This window comes from Oncorhynchus keta, chromosome 10, assembly GCF_023373465.1.
Source record: "Oncorhynchus keta strain PuntledgeMale-10-30-2019 chromosome 10, Oket_V2, whole genome shotgun sequence".
NCBI lineage: Eukaryota > Metazoa > Chordata > Actinopteri > Salmoniformes > Salmonidae > Oncorhynchus > Oncorhynchus keta.
This window is the reverse complement of record NC_068430.1, coordinates 73,541,638-73,554,868: the sequence shown is the minus strand read 5'-3', so window position 1 is coordinate 73,554,868 and position 13,231 is coordinate 73,541,638. Positions and strand designations below refer to the sequence as shown.

The following is a 13,231-nucleotide window of genomic DNA, read 5'->3' as shown; positions in this document are numbered from 1 at the left end:
TCTCTCCCAAGTGGTCATTCTCTCTTTCTCCCCTTACCCATCTGTCTATCGCCTCCTTTGAATTTCATGCTGTCACAGTTACCAGCCCTTTCAAGCTTAACATCCTTATCATTTATCGCCCTCCAGGTCCCCTCGGAGAGTTCATCCCAATGAGCTTGATGTCTTGATAAGCTCCTTTCCTGAACGGTTCACCTCTCACAGTTCTGGGCGACTTTAACCTCCCCACGTCTACCTTTGACTCAACTCCTTTCCTCTTTTGACCTCACCCCTCTCACCTTCCCCCCTACTCACAAGGCAGGCAATACGCTACCCCTCATCTTTACTAGATGCTGTTCTTCCACTAACCTCATTGCAACTCCCCTCCAAGTCTCCGACCACTACCTTGTATCCTTTTCCCTCTCGCTCTCATCCAACACTTCCCACACTGCCCCTACTCGGATGGTATCGCGCCGTCCCAACCTTCGCTCTCTCTCCCCCCTACTCTCTCCCTTCCATCCTATCATCTCTTCCCTCTGCTCAAACCTTCTCCAACCTATCTCCTGATTCTGCCTCCTCAACCCTCCTCTCCTCCCCTTTCTGCATCCCCCTCTATGTCCCCTATCTTCCCCGGCTCTCCTCCCACCACTCCGTGGCCGACGACTCATTGCGAGCTCACAGAACAGCTCCCAGCCGAGCGGAAATGGAGGAAAATCGCCTCCCTGCGGACCTGGCATCCTTTCCCAACCCCTCCTCTCTACATTTTCCTCCTCTGTCTCTGCCTAAAGCCCTTTCTACCACTCTAAATTCCAAGCATCTGCCTCTAACCCTAGGAAGCTCTTTGCCACCTTACCTCCCTCCTGAATCCCCCCCCCCCTCCCCTCTGCAGATCCCCTCAACCATTTTGGAAGGTCAGACGACATCCGATCCTCGTTTGCTAAGTCAAACGACACCGCTGGTTCTGCTCACACTGCCCTACCCGGTGCTCTGACCTCTTTCTCCCCTCTCTCTCCAGATGGCGTCTTGTGACGGCCGGCCCCCAACAACCAGCTCGACCCTACCCCTCCTCTCTTCTCCAGACCATTTCCGGAGACCTTCTCCCTTACCTCACCTCGCTCATCAACTCATCCCTGCCTGGCTGGTCCCTTCCGTCTTCAAGAGAGCGAGAGTTGCACCCCTTCTGAAAAAACCTACACTCGATCCCTCCGATGTCAACAACTACAGACCAGTATCCCTTCTTTCTTTTCTCTCCAAAACTCTTGAACGTGCCGTCCTTGGCCAGCTCTCCCGCTATCTCTCTCAGAATGACCTTCTTGATCCAAATCAGTCAGGTTTCAAGACTAGTCATTCAACTGAGACTGCTCTTCTCTGATCACGGAGGCGCTCCGTACCGCTAAAGCTAACTCTCTCTCCTCTGCTCTCATCCTTCTAGACCTATCGGCTGCCTTCCGATACTGTGAACCATCAGATCCTCCTCTCCACCCTCTCCGAGTTGGGCATCTCCGGCACACGGCCCACGTTTGGACCACGTACCTACCTGACAGGTCGCTCCTACCAGGTGGCGTGGCGAGAATCTGTCTCTTCACCACGTACCTCACCACTGGTGTCCCCCAGGGCTCTGTTCTAGGTCCTCTCCTATTCTCGCTATACACCAAGTCACTTGGCTCTGTCATAACCTCACATGGTCTCTCCTATCATTGCTATGCAGAAGCACACACAATTAATCTTCTCCTTTCCTCCTTCTGATGACCAGGTGGTGAATCGCATCTCTGCATGTCTGGCAGACATATCAGTGTGGATGACGGATCACCACCTCAAGCTGAACTCGGCAGACGGAGCTGCTCTTCCTCCCGGGGAAGGACTGCCCGTTCCATGATCTCGCCATCACGGTTGACAACTCCATTGTGTCCTCCTCCCAGAGCGCTAAGAACCTTGGCGTGATCCTGGACAACACCCTGTCGTTCTCAACTAACATCAAGGCGGTAGCCCGTTCCTGTAGGTTCATGCTCTACAACATCCGCAGAGTACGACCCTGCCTCACACAGGAAGCGGCGCAGGTCCTAATCCAGGCACTTGTCATCTCCCGTCTGGATTACTGCAACTCGCTGTTGGCTGGGCTCCCTGCCTGTGCCATTAAACCCCTACAACTCACCCCAGAACGCCGCAGCCCGTCTGGTGTTCAACCTTCCCAAGTTCTCTCACGTCACCCCGCACCTCCAGCTCTCCACTGCCTTCCAGTTGAAGTGGCATCCACTACAAGACCATGGTGCTTGCCACGGAGCTGTGAGGGGAACGGCACCTCAGTACCTCCAGGCTCTGATCAGTCCCTACACCCAAACAAGGGCACTGCGTTCATCCACCTCTGGCCTGCTCAGCCTCCCTACCACTGAGGAAGTACAGTTCCCGCTCAGCCCAGTCAAAACTGTTCGCTGCTCTGGCTCCCCAATGGTGGAACACACTCCCTCACAGACGCCAGGACAGCAGAGTCAATCACCACCTTCCGGAGACACCTGAAACCCCACCTCTTTAAGGAATACCTAGATAGGATAAAGTAATCCTTCTCACCCCCCTTAAAAAAAAGATTTAGATGCACTATTGTAAAGTGGCTGTTCCACTGGATGTCATAAGGTGAATGCACCAATTTGTAATCGCTCTGGATAAGAGCGTCTGCTAAATGACTCTAAATGTAAATGTAAATGAGACTGAATTTTTTTCCCATTCCGGATGCAGAAACACTCAGCTCAGAGGTTGGATGGAGAGCATTTGTGAACAGCAGTTTTCAGTTCTTTCCACACATACTCGATTGGATTCAGGTCTGGACTTTGACTCCACAGCCAATCATGTTTATTTTTGAACCATTCCATTGTAGATTTTGCTTTATGTTTTGGATCATTGTCTTGTTGGAAGACAAATCTCCGTCCCAGTCTCAGGTCTTTTGCAGACTCCATCAGGTTTTCTTCCAGAATGGTCCTGTATTTGGCTCCATCTATCTTCCCATCAATTTTAACCATCTTCCCTGTCCCTGCTGAAGAAAAGCAGGCCCAAACCATGATGCTGCCACCACCATGTTTGACAGTGGGGATGGTGTGTTCAGGTGATGAGCTGTGTTGCTGGTTTACGCCAAACATAACGTTTTGCATTGTTGCCAAAAAGTTCAATTTTGGTTTCATCTGACCAGAGCACCTTCTTTCACATGTTTGGTGTGTCTCCCAGGTGGCTTGTACTTTAAACGACACTTTTTATGGATATCTTTAAGAAAGCCACTCTTCCATAAAGGCCAGATTTGTGCAATATACAACTGATTGTTGTCCTATGGACAGAGTCTCCCACCTCAGCTGTAGATCTCTGCAGTTCATCCAGAGTGATCATGGGCCTCTTGGCTGCATCTCTGATCAGTCTTCTCCTTGTATGAGCTGAAAGTTTAGAGGGACGGCCAGGTCTTGGTAGATTTGCAGTGGTCTGATACTCCTTCCATTTCAATATTATCGCTTGCACAGTGCTCCTTGGGATGTTTAAAGCTTGGGAAATCTTTTTGTATCCAAATCCGGCTTTAAACTTCTTCACAACAGTATCCCGGACCTGCCTGGTGTGTTCCTTGTTCTTCATGATGCTCTCTGCGTTTAACGGACCTCTGAGACTATCACAGTGCAGGTGCATTTATACGGAGACTTGATTACACACAGGTGGATTGTATTTATCATCATTAGTCATTTAAGTCAACATTGGATCATTCAGAGATCCTCACTGAACTTCTGGAGAGAGTTTGCTGCACTGAAACTAAAGGGGCTGAATAATTTTGTGTGCCCAATTTTTCAGTTTTTGATTTGTTAAAAAAGTTTGAAATATCCAATAAATGTTGTTCCACTTCATGAATGTGTCCCACTTGTTGTTGATTCTTCACAAAAAAATACAGTTTTATATCTTTATGTTTGAAGCCTGAAATGTGGCAAAAGGTCACAAAGTTCAAGGGGGCCGGTTTCGCAAGGCACTGTAAAAAAAAAAATATCTGCAAAATAGGCGGATTTCCGATTGTTATGAAAACTTGATATCTGCCCTAATTAATCGCCCATTCCGATTAATCGGTCGACCTCTACTAAAGAGATCCATAAAAAAATACCCTTCTTGTAAGAATGAATATGAACAAATGAATTAATTGAATTCACATTCATATTTACAAGAGATGTGAGGATGGCTCATTTTATGAGAACACTATCCCCTGTGACCTCCCAGCCCTTACCTGAGGGCAGGTTAACTTTTCAAGTGGGCGAGGTAGGGTGGACAGTAGCATGCCGTGGGGGCTGAGGGCGCTGGGGGGCAGCGGGGGCAGGGCTGATGCCGTCTGCTGGAAGTTGTTGATCACACATGTCACCTGGTAGAGAGAGGTGGAGATTGAAAGGATGGATGGAAAGAGAGACACAGAGAGATAATGAGAGCGATAGATGGAGAGAGACGGGGTAGGGAGAGGAGAGTGAAAGAGTAGGAGAGAGAGAGAGAGAGAAAGAGAGAGACTGTAAAAATGTGCTACTGAAGACAAGTTATTTAAAGTGATGTAAATTGAAACATTGCAGCTCTAACTTGAAACTGAATGGGTAATGTCCCCATCCCCACCCCTACCCCCATCTAGCCCTCATCCCCACCACTCATCCTACCCCCATCTAGCCCTCATCCCCACCACTACCCCTACCCCCATCTAGCCCTCAACCCCACCACTACTCCCACCACTACCCCTACCCCCATCTAGCCCTCAACCCCACCTCTACTCCCACCACTACCCCTACCCCCATCTAGGCTTCATCCCCACCTCTACTCCCACCACTACCCCTACCCCCATCTAGCCCTCAACCCCACCTCTACTCCCACCACTACCCCTTGCCCCATCTAGGCTTCATCCCCACTGGTTCTACTCCCACCACTACCCCTATCCCCATCTAGCCCTCAACCCCACCTCTATTCCCACCACTACCCCTACCCCCATCTAGGCCTAATCCCCACATCTACTCCCACCACTACCCCTACCCCCATCTAGCCCTCATCCCCACCACTACTCCTACCCCCATCTAGCCCTCAACCCCACCTCTACTGGTTCACCACTACCCCTACCCCCATCTAGCCCTCATCCCCACCACTACCCCTACCCCCATCTAGCCCTCAGGTCGGCAGGGTAGCCTAGTGGTTAGAACGTTGGACTAGTAACCGGAAGGTTGCAAGCTCAAATCCCCGAGCTGACAAGGTACAAATCTGTCGTTCTGCCCCTGAACAGGCAGTTAACCCACTGTTCCTAGGCCGTCATTGAAAATAAGAATTTGTTCTTAACTGACTTGCCTAGTTAAATAAAGGTAAAATAAAAATCCCCACATCTCCACATCTAGCCCTCATCACTACCCCCACCCTCATCACTACCCCTACCCCCATCTCCCCATCTAGCCCTCATCACTACCCCTCATCACCACCCCATCTCCCCATCTAGTCCCCATCTAGCCCCTCATCACTGGCCCTCATCACTACCCCTACCCCCATCTCCCCATCTGGCCCTCATCACTACCCCTCATCACTACCCCATCTCCCCATCTGGCCCTCATCACTACCCTCATCACCACCCCATCTCCCCATCTAGTCCCCATCTAGCCCTCATCCCTATCCCCATCCAGCCCTCATCCCTATCCCCACAGCCCTCATCCCCACCCCTACAACTACCCCCAGGAGGTCATACCACCACCCCTACCCCTCATCCCCATCTTCTACCACCTCCCCACTACTCCCCAGTCCCCTCACCAGGAAGATAGCGATGGCCCCTCCGGTCAGGTATGGTTCTACCACCTCACCAGGAAGATAGCGATGGCCCCTCCGGTCAGGTATCCAACCAGGACGTTACCCACTTCTACCACCTCCCTACCCCCTACTCCCCAGTCCCCTCACCAGGAAGGCAGCGATGGCCCCTCCGGTCAGGTATCCAGCCAGGACGTCACCCCAATGGTTCCTGTACTCCGTGACCCTCACCACCCCCACCAGCACAGCCAGGGACAGGAGGGTCAGACACAGGGTGGGCTTGGTCAGCCGGGTGCCCTTTGTACGGAACACCAGCGTCACGTACATCTGAAACACACACAGAAAGGAATAGTTCATTTAAAAGCTCCTCTGCACACACACACAGAGGTGGAGGTTAAGATGCAAGCAGAGCTATACGTTCTAGATATACAGTACCTCCACAGAAGCACACACAGAGCTATACATTCTAGATATACAGTACCTCCACAGAACCACACACAGAGCTATAGATTCTAGATATACAGTACCTCCACAGAAGCACACACAGAGCTATACATTCTAGATATACAGTACCTCCACAGAACCACACACAGAGCTATACATTCTAGATATACAGTAACTCCACAGAAGCACACACAGAGCTATACATTCTAGATATACAGTACCTCCACAGAAGCATACACAAAGCTATAAAGTCTAGATATACAGTACCTCCACAGAAGCACAAACGGAGATATAAAGTCTAAATATACAGAGCCTGCATAGAAGCAGACAGAGCTATAGAGTCTAGATATACAGCAGCACCACCACAGAAGCACACACAGAGTTATAAAGTCTAAATATACAGTACCTCCACAGAAGCACACACAGGGATATACATTCTAGATATACCCTCTACCTCCACTAAGCACATAGAAATGTACAGAAACATTCACATTTCAAAACACTGATATCAGAAAACATATCTCTATTCTTCCCGGTGTCACTCTTTATTCCTTCCCCTCTAACTTCCCCCTAGTTCCTACCACCGTGTAGACAGCAGAGTAGATGCTGAGGTACTGCGTCCTTGGAGGAAGGACTTGCGTGCAGACGCAACCAGGTAGGGGTTCCCAGTGCAGGCGCGGCGCTCTGTGATGTACTGCATGGGGGACTGGCAGCCCAAGACTGTGTAGTTTGGGCGGCAGGCAGACAGGAAGTGGGTCTGGTTTCCTGTCACCACCTGGCCTGCGTTGGCGAAGATGGTGGTGGCGAAGAGGCCAAAGGGTAGACACCTGAGGAGGTGGAGGAGGAGGGGGGTGGAGGAGGTGGAGGGTGAGGGGAAAGGATGGGGAGAGAGAGAGAGGGATAGGAAGAGTGGGAGAGGAGAAGGGAGAAATGGAGACAGACGAGAGGGCAGAGAGAGATAAAACCCTTCATTCTATGCTGAATGACAGTAGTGGGCAGCAATGCCCAATATATTAGGACCAATATACACCAGGTTTAATATGGTCTAATGTACAGTGGGACCTATAGCCGAGGCTCACCCAGAAAGCGTACTATCCTGCGGAGGAGGGGGTTGAAGTAACAGCAGTCAGCCGTCACAATGGTCTTCTCCTGAGCCCCCTCCGCTTTCACAAAGAACGTTGTCACCTCTCCAATCAGAATCTACAGACAGACGAACAGACGAACGGATGGACAGACAGACAGAGAGAAAGGCAGAGAGGTTAGTGTAAAACACTGAAACAGCTACTGGCAAATCCAAACCCACGACATAAGAACGGTATCCTGTATTTGTTCACAGTATACTCAGTTCTTGTATATGGCATTATTTATGTCTAGTTTCAGCCAGCCACAGTAACCTATATGGTCATACAGTATTAACAGTACAACAACTGGAAGTATTCCATTCTGTTACGTTCCTCTGGAGAAGAAACCCGCCGACTGCACATTACATTGTTATGGTTGCTGAATAATCAATGTTCAGTGGAGGAAACAGCAGGGCAGGACCCTGGTTTAGTGTGGAGAGGAGGTGGGTACTGGTTTAGTGTGGAGAGGAGGTGGGTACTGGTTTAGTGTGGAGAGGAGGTGGGTACTGGTTTAGTGTGGAGAGGAGGTGGGTACTGGTTTAGTGTGGAGAGGAGGTGGGTACTGGTTTAGTGTGGAGAGGAGGTGGGTACTGGTTTAGTGTGGAGAGGAGGTGGGTACTGGTTTAGTGTGGAGTTTAGGAGGTGGGTACTGGTTTTTAGTGTACTGGTTTAGTGTGGAGGAGGTGGGTACTGGTTTAGTGTGGAGGTGGGTACTGGAGGTGGTACTGGTTTAGTGTGGAAGGAGGTGGGTACTGGTTTAGTGTGGAGAGGAGGTGGGTACTGGTTTAGTGTGGAGAGGAGGTGGGTACTGGTGGGTACTGGTTTAGTGTGGACTGGTTTAGTGTGGAGGTGGGTACTGGTTTAGTGTGGAGAGGAGGTGGGTACTGGTTTAGTGTGGAGAGGAGGTGGGTACTGGTTTAGTGTGGAGAGGAGGTGGGTACTGGTTTAGTGTGGAGAGGAGGTGGGTACTGGTTTAGTGTGGAGAGGAGGTGGGTACTGGTTTAGTGTGGAGAGGAGGTGGGTACTGGTTTAGTGTGGAGAGGAGGTGGGTACTGGTTTAGTGTGGAGAGGAGGTGGGTACTGGTTTAGTGTGGAGAGGAGGTGGGTACTGGTTTAGTGTGGAGAGGAGGTGGGTACTGGTTTAGTGTGGACTGGAGGAGGTGGGTACTGGTTTAGTGTGGAGGAGGTGGGTACTGGTTTAGTGTGGAGAGGAGGTGGGTACTGGTTTAGTGTGGAGAGGAGGTGGGACTGGTGGGTACTGGTTTAGTGTGGAGAGGAGGTGGGTACTGGTTTAGTGTGGAGAGGAGGTGGGTACTGGTTTAGTGTGGGGAGGAGGTGGGTACTGGTTTAGTGTGGAGAGGAGGTGGGTACTGGTTTAGTGTGGTGGGTAGGAGGTGGGTACTGGTACTGGTTTAGTGTGGAGAGGAGGTGGGTACTGGTTTAGTGTGGTGGTGAGGTGGGTACTGGTTTAGTGTGGAGAGAAGGTGGGTACTGGTTTAGTGTGGTGGGGCGGTGGGTACTGGTTTAGTGTGGAGAGGTGGGTACTGGTTTAGTGTGGAGAGGAGGTGGGTACTGGTTTAGTGTGGAGAGGAGGTGGGTACTGGTTTAGTGTAGAGAGGAGGTGGGTACTGTTTTAGTGTGGAGAGGAGGTGGTTTCTGGTTTAGTGTGGAGAGGAGGTGGGTACTGGTTTAGTGTGGTTTTAGTGTGGAGGAGGTGGGTACTGGTTTAGTGTGGGTACTGGTTTTGTGGAGAGGAGGTGTACTGGAGAGGAGGTGGGTACTGGTTTAGTGTGGAGAGGAGGTGGGTACTGGTTTAGTGTGGAGAGGAGGTGGGTACTGGTTTAGTGTGGAGAGGTGGGTACTGGAGTGTGGGTACTGGTTTAGTGTGGAGAGGAGGTGGGTACTGGTTTTTGGTGGAGGAGGTGGGTACTGGAGTGTGGAGAGGAGGTGGGTACTGGTTTAGTGTGGAGAGGAGGTGGGTACTGGTTTAGTGTGGAGAGGAGGTGGGTACTGGTTTAGTGTGGAGAGGAGGTGGGTACTGGTTACTGGTTTAGTGTGGAGAGGAGGTGGGTACTGGTTTAGTGTGGAGAGGAGGTGGGTACTGGTTTAGTGTGGAGAGGAGGTGGGTACTGGTTTACTGGTGTGGAGAGGAGGTGGGTACTGGTTTAGTGTGGAGAGGAGGTGGGTACTGGTTTAGTGTGGAGAGGAGGTGGGTACTGGTTTAGTGTGGAGAGGAGGTGGGTACTGGTTTAGTGTGGAGAGGAGGTGGGTACTGGTTTGGTGTGGAGAGGAGGTGGGTACTGGTTTAGTGTGGAGTGTGGAGGAGGTGGGTACTGGTTTAGTGTGGAGAGGAGGTGGGTACTGGTTTAGTGTGGAGAGGAGGTGGGTACTGGTTTAGTGTGGAGAGGAGGTGGGTACTGGTTTAGTGTGGAGAGGAGGTGGGTACTGGTTTAGTGTGGAGAGGAGGTGGGTACTGGTTTAGTGTGGAGAGGAGGTGGGTACTGGTTTAGTGTGGAGAGGAGGTGGGTACTGGTTTAGTGTGGAGAGGAGGTGGGTACTGGTTTAGTGTGGAGAGGAGGTGGGTACTGGTTTAGTGTGGAGAGGAGGTGGGTACTGGTTTACTGGTGTGGGAGGAGGTGGGTACTGGTTTAGTGTGGAGAGGAGGTGGGTACTGGTTTAGTGTGGAGAGGAGGTGGGTACTGGGTGGGTACTGGTTTAGTGTGGAGAGGAGGTGGGTACTGGTTTAGTGTGGAGGTGGGAGGAGGTTACTGGTTTAGTGTGGAGAGGACTGGTGGGTACTGGTTTAGTGTGTGGGAGTGTGGAGAGGAGGTGGGTACTGGTTTAGTGTGGAGAGGAGGTGGGTACTGGTTTAGTGTGGAGAGGAGGTGGGTACTGGTTTAGTGTGGAGAGGAGGTGGGTACTGGTTTAGTGTGGAGAGGAGGTGGGTACTGGGTTTACTGGTTTGTGGAGAGGAGGTGGGTACTGGTTTGGTTTACTGGTTTGTGTGGAGAGGAGGTGGGTACTGGTTTAGTGTGGAGAGGAGGTGGGTACTGGTTTTTAGTGTGGAGAGGAGGTGGGTACTGGTTTAGTGTGGAGAGGAGGTGGGTACTGGTTTAGTGTGGAGAGGAGGTGGGTACTGGTTTAGTGTGGGAGGAGGTGGGTACTGGTTTAGTGGGTGGAGTGTGGAGGAGGTGGGTACTGGTTTAGTGTGGAGAGGAGGTGGGTACTGGTTTAGTGTGGAGAGGAGGTGGGTACTGGTTTAGTGTGGTTACTGGTTTAGTGTGGAGAGGAGGTGGGTACTGGTTTAGTGTGGAGGAGGTGGGTACTGGTTTAGTGTGGAGAGGAGGTGGGTACTGGTTTAGTGTGGAGAGGAGGTGGGTACTGGTTTAGTGTGGAGAGGACTGGTTTAGTGTGGAGAGGAGGTGGGTACTGGTTTAGTGTGGAGAGGAGGTGGGTACTGGTTTAGTGTGGGAGAGGAGGTGGGTACTGGTTTAGTGTGGAGAGGAGGTGGGTACTGGTTTAGTGTGTGGGTACTGGTTTAGTGTGGGAGGTGGGTACTGGTTTAGTGTGGAGAGGAGGTGGGTACTGGTTTAGTGTGGAGAGGAGGTGGGTACTGGTTTAGTGTGGAGAGGAGGTGGGTACTGGTTTTGTGGAGAGGAGGTGGGTACTGGGAGGAGGTGGGTACTGGTTTAGTGTGGGAGGAGGTGGGTACTGGTTTAGTGTGGAGAGGAGGTGGGTACTGGTTTAGTGTGGAGAGGAGGTGGGTACTGGAGTGTGGAGGAGGTGGGTACTGGTTTAGTGTGTGGAGGTGGGTAGGAGGTGGGTACTGGTTTAGTGTGGAGAGGAGGTGGGTACTGGTTTAGTGTGGAGAGGAGGTGGGTACTGGTTTAGTGTGTGGGTACTGGTTTAGTGTGGAGAGGAGGTGGGTACTGGTTTAGTGTGGTACTGGAAGGAGGTGGGTACTGGTTTAGAGAGGAGGTGGGTACTGGTTTAGTGTGGAGAGGATGTGGGTACTGGTTTAGTGTGGGTACTGGAGAGGAGGTGGGTACTGGTTTAGTGTGGAGAGGAGGTGGGTACTGGTTTACTGGTGTGGAGAGGAGGTGGGTACTGGTTTAGTGTGGAGGTGGGTACTGGTTTAGTGTGGGAGGTGGGTACTGGTTTAGTGTGGAGAGGAGGTGGGTACTGGTTTAGTGTGGACTGGAGGAGGTGGGTACTGGTTTAGTGTGGAGAGGAGGTGGGTACTGGTTTAGTGTGGAGAGGAGGTGGGTACTGGTTTAGTGTGGAGAGGAGTGGGTACTGGTTTAGTGTGGAGAGGAGGTGGGTACTGGTTTAGTGTGGAGAGGAGGTGGGTACTGGGTACTGGTTTAGTGTGGGAGGAGGTGGGTACTGGTTTAGTGTGGAGAGGAGGTGGGTACTGGTTTAGTGTGGAGAGGAGGTGGGTACTGGTTTAGTGTGGAGAGGAGGTGGGTACTGGTTTAGTGTGGAGAGGAGGTGTGTGGAAGGGTACTGGTTTAGTGTGGAGAGGAGGTGGGTACTGGTTTAGTGTGGAGGAGGTGGGTACTGGTTTAGTGTGGAGAGGAGGTGGGTACTGGTTTAGTGTGGAGAGGAGGTGGGTACTGGTTTAGTGTGGGGTACTGGTTTAGTGTGGTGGGTACTGGTTTAGTGTGGGAGGAGGTGGGTACTGGTTTAGTGTGGAGAGGAGGTGGGTACTGGTTTAGTGTGGAGAGGTGGGTACTGGTTTAGTGTGTGGAGTGGGTACTGGGTGGGTACTGGTTTAGTGTGGAGAGGAGGTGGGTACTGGTTTAGTGTGGAGAGGAGGTGGGTACTGGTTTAGTGTGGAGAGGAGGTGGGTACTGGTTTAGGTGGAGAGGAGGTGGGTACTGGTTTAGTGTGGAGAGGAGGTGGGTACTGGTTTAGTGTGGAGAGGTGGGTACTGGTTTAGTGTGGAGGAGGTGGGTACTGGTTTAGTGTGGTACTGGAGGAGGTGGGTACTGGTTTAGTGTGGAGAGGGTGGGTACTGGTTGTGGAGAGGAGGTGGGTACTGTGTGGAGAGGTGGGTACTGGTTTAGCGTAGAGAGGAGGTGGGTACTGGTTTAGTGTGGAGAGGAGGTGGGTACTGGTTTAGTGTGGAGAGGTGGGTACTGGTTTAGTGTGGAGAGGAGGTGGGTACTGGTTTAGTGTAGAGAGGAGGTGGGTACTGGTTTAGTGTAGAGAGGAGGTGGGTACTGTTTTAGTGTGGAGAGGAGGTGGTTTCTGGTTTAGTGTGGAGAAGAGGTGGGTACTGGTTTAGTGTGTTGGGGAGGTGGGTACTGGTTTAGTGTGGAGAGGAGGTGGGTACTGGTTTAGAGATATAACTCCTGTATAGAGATATAACTACTGTTAGAGATATAACTACTGTATAGAGATATAACTACTGTATAGAGATATAACTACTGTTAGAGATACACTATAACTACTGTATAGAGATATAACTACTGTTAGAGATACACTATACCTACTGTATAGAGATATAACTACTGTATAGAGATATAACTACTGTTAGAGATACAATATAACTACTGTATAGAGATATAACTACTGTTAGAGATACACTATACCTACTGTACAGAGATATAACTTCTGCATAGAGATATAACTACTGTTAGAGATATAACTACTGTTAGAGATATAACTACTGTATATATATATAACTACTGTTAGAGATATAACTACTGTTAGAGATATAACTACTGTTAGAGATATAACTACTGTATATATATATATAACTACTGTTAGAGATATAACTACTGTATAGAGATATAACTACTGTTAGAGATATAACTACGGTATAGAGATATAACTACTGTACAGAGATATAACTACTGTTAGAGATATAACTACTGTATAGAGATATAACTACTGTATAGAGATATAACTACTGTATA

At 50.4% G+C, this 13,231-nt stretch overlaps 1 long non-coding RNA gene and 1 pseudogene across 3 annotated transcripts; one reads left to right on the top strand and one right to left on the bottom strand.

Annotated features, from left to right (window-relative positions):
• The window catches only part of LOC127931929 (phospholipid phosphatase-related protein type 2-like), a 90,952-nt pseudogene that overhangs the window by 279 nt on the left and 77,442 nt on the right, over nt 1-13,231 (bottom strand).
• Nucleotides 8,163-12,412, top strand: LOC127932339 (uncharacterized). Of its 3 annotated transcripts, none has more exons than XR_008144897.1 (3): nt 8,163-8,436; nt 8,901-8,928; nt 12,389-12,412. It is a non-coding gene; the product is annotated as an uncharacterized LOC127932339 (long non-coding RNA). The 3 variants fall into 3 exon arrangements; XR_008144896.1 differs by lacking the exon at nt 12,389-12,412 and adding an exon at nt 11,286-11,334 and having other exon boundaries at nt 8,901-8,956; XR_008144898.1 differs by lacking the exon at nt 12,389-12,412 and adding an exon at nt 11,286-11,309.